This window comes from Alligator sinensis, unplaced genomic scaffold (genome assembly GCF_000455745.1).
Source record: "Alligator sinensis unplaced genomic scaffold, ASM45574v1 scaffold118_1, whole genome shotgun sequence".
NCBI lineage: Eukaryota > Metazoa > Chordata > Crocodylia > Alligatoridae > Alligator > Alligator sinensis.
This window is the reverse complement of record NW_005841850.1, coordinates 5,475,469-5,482,828: the sequence shown is the minus strand read 5'-3', so window position 1 is coordinate 5,482,828 and position 7,360 is coordinate 5,475,469. Positions and strand designations below refer to the sequence as shown.

Genomic DNA, 7,360 nt, shown 5'->3' with positions numbered 1-7,360 from the left:
CTGCCAGATGTGCAGTGCTGCCAGTTGTGGTAGCATGCCTAGCTCTTCCACTCCAGAAGCAAAAGCAGCCACATCATGGCTGCTGCCTCTGTCAGGACACTGTTGGGTCAGGTCTGTTTGCAACTCCTTATTCCACCAGCCATATAGGACATCTTGTTTTTTTTGTCTTGCATTTGTCACTTGTTTGTTTGGAGCGCAAAGAAGGTAGAAGACATGCAAACTATGTAGAAGGACAGGTTCCACTTCAGAGGAGTTGAGCATGGCTCCAGTTGAGGTGTATCACAAGAATTTCATAAACATTGAACCCCCAGACCGGATTTGGGGCTACCTGTGATGGTGGGGCAAGGAGGAACCCACATTGTTAAACCCCTCCTCGGGCACTTTTGCCAGTATTCATGTTTTCCTCATGAATCTTGGGATACTCTAAGGTTTTCACAAAGCGTCAGATTCATTCAGGTGATTACAAGGGAATCCCAGCTTTTGTTTCTTAAATAAAGCAAATTCTAAGCTTTTGTCCTAATAAAGAAAAACTTGCAAATGCAAAACGCATGTAACCTGAACACTGAACAGTCAAAAATACCAAATAGGTATTCCACAACATGGATTCCCAAGATGATATTGTGCTTTTCTTTTTCCCTAGTAACTAGGTAAGGCTTGATTCATAAGTTTTTGAATGTCTGAGGATGGCAGTATTGCTCGTGTCCAGTCATCTGTTAATACAACTGTATCATTTGCGCCTCTTTTCCACATTAGAAAGAGAAACAGGTGCATGCAAAAGCAGTACAACAACAAGTCATTATTGCCTGTAAATTAATTCAACATACTATTTTCCTGGTTGGATTAATAGAAAATGGGGAAGTCATAGTCTTAGCTTCCTTTCTGTCTAGTGACTTTAAAAGTTTAAAATGCCATACATGAGTTTTTAGTTAGTGAAAGGTGCATAAATTATCCTAGTTGTTCTTAGTATAGTTGCCATGAAACTATATTGTAGTCAAATGGCAAAAATACTCCACCTCAGCACTTCTTGCAAATGTAGAGCTAAGAAATACTGTGTGTTCCTTTTAGCAAGAAAATGACAGTGTGTGCGCCACTGACATATAAAAATGTCATTTGATTTTTCCATAAAGTTAATATTGTCATATTGCCAGAGTAAGTGTAAAAGAACTGAAGTACATCATTCTTGATCGTTAGCTTTAAAAAGTAAAGAATAAGAAGGACACAAAGTGATAGCTGCTAATAGGAAACATAATTTATCTTTGTCATGGAGTTCACGTTAAAACTAATGGAATTAAACTTGGGGGGAAAAAAAGAGTCAGAATGGAAGGGAAACTCATTCCTCAATAGAACTAGACCATTTTGTCCCACCGTCCCCATTCTCAGAGGGATGATCCTTTCAGCGATGTTTTTAATGCTAGCTACTTGGAACATTTCTAAATAGAATATCAGTCACAATGCCCGTCAAAAAAAGCAGATCGTTCGGATGTGTAACACGGTATAGGATATGATCTTGAAAATAGACCATATTATGCACCTGTGGGATGGCCTCACCTGGAAGAGTGGGATCAATTCTGATCGCCTTATCTCAAAAAAAAAAAAAAAGATATAGTAAAAATGGAAAGGGTTTTAAGCTGGGCAATGAAAATGAGCAGAGGCATAGAGAGCTTTCCAGATGAAGCAAGACTGAAAGGATTAGGAATGTTCAGATAAGAGCCGAAGCAAATAAGGGTGGATGTGACAAAGGCATAAAAATGATGAATGGCATATAGGAGATCAATCAGGTACTCTTATTTCTCATAATGCAGGAAGAAGGGGACAGTCCATGACATTGAAAGACAATAGCTTTTGCAGGAGGAGATGCTTGTTTACATACTGCATAACTAAGCAGTAACTTCTTGCTGTAAGACATCACTGAAGGCAGGATTTTGATATAATTCAAAAAAGCAATTAAACGTTTATAGACAGAACATGTTACATTACTCTGCTGTTACATTACTCACAGTATATGAAAGGATATAAGTTCATGTAATTCAGGGCATAACTGTGCAGCCAATTTAGTCAAGAAGACGGAAAAGGAGGTTTTCCCAATGGGTGATTTGATTCCTAATCTTCCACTATTAGAGTATTTTGACTACTGTCCTCTCTCTTTCTGTGAAGTATCTGATCCTGGCCACTGTCAGTGATGTGATATTGGACTTACGGGCCTTAGATCTGAGCCAGAGTAGCAGGTTGCTCATGTTCCTGCATATGGAAAGCACTGTCCAAATTACCGCAGGCAAAATAGATAAACCTTCATATGTTCAGAAATATGATTAGACTTGGACAACCACGCAAGTGTTTGAGCCCCTGTGGCATCTATAGCCCCATGTCATAGCTTACACCTGCAAGCTTTTGTCAGGATATTAATTCTAGTAATTAAGTGAAGGGGGTTTCTAATGAGATGTCCAGTACTTACAGCTTCTCACCATGGCTGGAAAGGTCATGTGGGACACCTTACAACACCGTATTTTGGCCCTATCGATGTGCCAGAAGTTAGAAAATGCAACTTGAGTAACATTTCAGATCCTCGGCGTATATTTGGTCCTGTCTGGTTCCTAAGCTAGGCAATGCTGTGATTATTTCTACCATTACTGAAACGGCCACCTCTGGAAAAGATTACTCAAAATCTGGCACCACCATTAACACACCAAGTATTTTAGGTTAGCGTTGAGTCCAAACTGCTCCACTCCACCATCCTGGGGTGGCACAAGAGGGCTGTGGGGTGCTGGGGAAGGAAAGGAATATATTATTGTCCTATTTTTGTTTAATAATGGATCCTATGGGCCCCAAAGAGTAAGGTGGTCCACATAATGTAATAAAAGGACTCCAAAGAGTTCAGTCTACAACCCCCTAGCCTCAGTAGTACTGTTCTGTACTTATTACTGAAACCCAAATACTAAATAAGCTCTTGTTACTGCTGTTACATGCTAATTGCATGAAATGGTGAATCAAGCAGCTCCAACCTTCCTGTTCCTGCAGCTCACCTCACCCCACACCTACCTCCTGGTCCATCATGGACCAGCCGTTAGGTCTTGTCCTCTGCACAGGCATCAGAAACCCGGCATCCTTCCCTATGACTGGATGCTTTCCAGAGCCATGTTGGAAAGGGACAAACCTGGTCTATAGGACTGCACTGCAAGGCTCTCATAACAGATCTAACTCTTTCAGGTTACGGAGATGGACCGTGTCACTCTGTTTCATTCTCTACCCTGAAAGTTTCTTTTCTCTAAAGGTCTTTTCTGTGCTGCTTCTAATGTCCACTTCAAGACTTTGCTCTGTTGTTAGGGTGTCTGAAATACTGCTGAGTTGTGCAAGGTGTGGAGCAACGTGAGAGCTCGTTGCATGTCTACCGCCAAATTGCTCAACACTTAGAGTCTTGCTCTGCCTTGTCAGGGCTAACAATCAGACTGGCAGCATTTACTGTATTAAGTACTGCTGATTTTCTTTTAGCACTTGTTGTCCTTTCGTCATATATATAATACCAAATTTATGGCCACACTGTAAAGAAGTTGCTACAAGGGAAAGCAGGTCGATAATATGCTTCCAAAATGACCTCAGCTGACAGCCGCTAGCCACGTTTTTTTATTGACCACAAAACAAGAAATCGCATTAGGGAGCTATGTTAGTACCATTTAAAAAAAAAAAAAAAAAAAAGATATTATTATTGTACTCTTTCAGCCAAATAGTAACCACAGTAACCTTAGGGGCATTCTATTAATTTTCCCAAGGCACTGGAAAAGACAACCTAAAGGAGTAATAGTAGTCAGGTGACTGACAGGTGAATTTTGTACTCAGTTCAGGGCTGTCACTAAAAATGTTGCACAGCACCGAAACTTAGGTCAATAATGCAACATAGGCTGCAGTTTGTCTGTAGTAGATCTTGTCTAAAGAACAGCAGGATTTTGCAAATGCAGAGTTTTTGGCACAGCAGTAAGGTTATATTTTGTATCAGAACCTGAACGCAACGGGACTGACTTTTGAACAACATTATTTTTAGCAAAATGCATCTTTGTACACTTCTCCTGTACTTTGTCAGCTCTCTTTGAGGACAAATGTAGTCAGCTTGGAAATGATTTCAAGACCTAACAAAAATAGCTTTTGGCTTCCCGCCTTGTGTGTCTGATATAGATAGTCGTTTTCCTGAAGCTCTATTGGGGAGAAAAGTCAGGATGAATGTAATAATGTATAGACGTACATACACTGTAGCAGACCAAAAAAACCCCAAACCATTGAGAACGGGAAGAATTGCTCTGTTCATTTCAGCTCAGTGCCTCAAACGAAGCTTTAGTGTGTGGCTGGTTTTGAGCTTAAAACTCGAAACAATTGAGTAACTCTTTGAAACATCTGCTGTTGCCAGTGCTGCTAATTGAAAGAGCAAGCTCACCCCACATCAATAGTTTCTGCTATAATGTTTGGCTTTTTCTTTTGAGTTTTGAGAAACCAGAGGGAGGAGAGCATCAAGTCCACGTCGCCAAGCATCCGTTCTCCCCCTCTGCACTCACGTGCTCTTTGAGATTCGAAGAATCAGTAAGAACTTCCTCATTATCCCACCTGCCAAATCAAATGGAAAAAGAAATGGTTGTTACCTAAGATTAAAAAAAATAAAAATAAGTACGGTTCTTGGAGGCTTTCAGAGCAAGTTGGAAAATTGTAAATGCCAAAAGCAACGCTCAGAAGAAAAATCCTGCCATTTAAAGTTGTGAGTCAAAATTTGTCAGGGTCAAGATAGGCTGCCATTGGGTTTTTTGCATTAGGTCCATAGTCACTATTCCTAGCCTTAGTTGTCTCTAGAAGTTGCATTGTGGTAGTTGTTGTAAATGGAATAAAATCGTCTGGTTTCTTCCTGACCTGCTTTCCTATTCCCTTTTATCAAAAATGCAGGTTTTCCAAGGAGAATTATTAAAATAGCTCATTTGCTTTAAGCAACCCAAGGAACTACGTTTCTGTGAGATAGGTCTGTAAGATATAAGCTGATAATTGACTTTTCCAGCAGTTGCAATATTATGCTCAAATATGACTCATCTAGAATTGGCTTTTAAAAAGTGTTTGGGTTCGTACTGTATAAATATACTGTATAAACCCACTGTATTTGGGTTTATACTGTGGGAACAAGGTGCTCTAAGAGTAATGACTGTATCTTAAAGCAGAATTGTGTGTGCTTGTCCAAAGTGCTTCAGCGAAAAGACCTGTTTTCAGAGCACTCCTAACAGAAATGAAGGACCCTGGAAGTAAAGTATCAAGCAAAGGGAAGATGTCCAGTAAGTCTGACATCAATGGGGGTTTTGCCATTCACTTCAAGGGCAGTTGGACTGTGGACTAAAATGATGAATGTGACAGTGTGCGGTTGGTTCAGTTCAAGGTAGAAGTCTAAGTTAGGATGACAGCGACAAAAACTAAAAACAGAGTGAAGTCTCAAAGAGGCTTTCCCTCACTGGGAGAAAGGAAGAGGTGTGATAGGGAGGCAGGCAAATAATCATTACATTGAAAATTTTAAGTTCAAGACATTGGCCATGCAGGGCAACGCTCCTACTGATGTCGAAGGAACTGATGGGATGATCATGACTCGGTGTAAGGCAACAGGAAGCATTACGATGGAGAGACAAATGGTCTTTTCTTAAGCACCTGCAGATATTGGCAATATTGGCAATGTATATTTAGAGATGGTAAAAATCAGTGCAAGTGCCAAAGGGTCAAATTCTCCAGTTTCTGTTCCCACCCAGGCCTAGCGAGAGCTTTGTCTGAGTTAAGCCAAAGGGGGTCTGAACCATTTTAGTATTTCCAGAACTGCACTTTAAGTCATCTGAATGAACATGGTACTGATGAACCAAAATAATTTCATTGACTTGAGCCTGATACATTGCAGGCAAGACCTGTGCAAACTACCACACACAGCTCTACCAAGGCACCCCAGCCTGTCTCAGTGCCACTTAGCTTTGTGGCTTTATTCATTGTTTTTCTTCCCCCTAGCTTTCTCTTTTGTATAGCAGAAAACCAAAGTTATTGCTTCTTTGGGATCAAACCAGGATTTTAATTTTAAAAAGCTTGGCTAATAGTGAGCTGGTCCCACCACACACTCCCATTCCCTCCTAGTTTCCCAGTCCACTGGAAGACTTGTCCAGTACACAGTTTCTAAACCTTTTCTATAGTGGGGGTTTTCATTGCTTTTAAAGAAAGGAGTACTGTTCCCCCTTCTAAAATCCCCCATGGTTATGAGTGACATAACATAATGTTGCTATTAACTAATCCTAGAAATCATTATATTTTAACTTTTCCAACCCCTTTTCCAGAGAAATTGAGTGCATTATCTAAGTCATTTGAAATGAGAGACTAATAAAACTGAGAGATGATCAATGCATTTTTCTTGCCAGGTTTTGGCCAGCAAATTATTATGATTTTATAACAGGCTTTCACTTTTCAGAAGAAGCCTCCCCATTTGATGTTAAATCATAGAGTTCCACTGAGCTACCCTGAATTCATTGTAGCTTCACATCTGGGCCTCCCTCTTTAACTTTTAGAGGTGCTGCACACCCATCCCTCCAGTTACAGTTGTGGGAAGCTAGAGGCAAACACATCAATATGGAACTAGACAATTTTCCTCCTTGCTTTAACTGCAACTGTTTCTTCCTACCCCCCATAAAAGAAATCTCCTATCCAAGTCATCAATGAAGTTTTAGTCCCCCAGGTGGCATATCCATGCTGACACTTTCAGAGGTGACAAAAACACATGCCTGTCTTGTAAGTGGTGGCTCTCAGTTGAAATCTATGGTTGTGGTGTTACTTTAAGCACAACATCGAGTCCATCGGCAAGCTGGAAAAGGGGCGGAAGCTGCAAACATTCCCTGTGTTTTTCAGCTGCACATATTGAGTTTACCTCTTTCTCATATTATTGTTGACTGGAACATGCTATAAAATGAAATCCGACTGCAACTTATCTTTCAACATTGGATTGTGTTAAAGCTCTTAAATAATCATGAGCTGTGACCTAAGTAAAGCAGTAAACAAAAATTATGCAGAGATGAGAGGCAATCAGGCAGTACAAATGTACAGAGTTCATAAACTACATAACATACCTGTGTCTGTACTTGCTATACTGAATGGGAGATGTCCATAGAGTGTATAATAAAAGTAGTGTCATAAGGTATGAAATTAATTTACCTAAGTAAATGGTGATATCCCAGAACAGAGCAGAAATTCAACCCAAGTGGGTTGTAAAGTCAGCTTTTAACTGAGCGGATACGATTGTAACAGCTCTCTAATTGGTTGCTCCATTTACCCAAGGTTAGTTTATCATCAGAAGTAAAGGTAGGTCTAGAAAATAACACCA

General features: G+C 40.2%; 1 protein-coding gene across 2 annotated transcripts in view; it reads right to left on the bottom strand.

Annotated features, from left to right (window-relative positions):
* WSCD1 (WSC domain containing 1) overlaps window positions 1-7,360 on the bottom strand; it is a 53,885-nt gene that overhangs the window by 45,145 nt on the left and 1,380 nt on the right. The gene's annotated exons all lie outside the window — the stretch shown is intronic.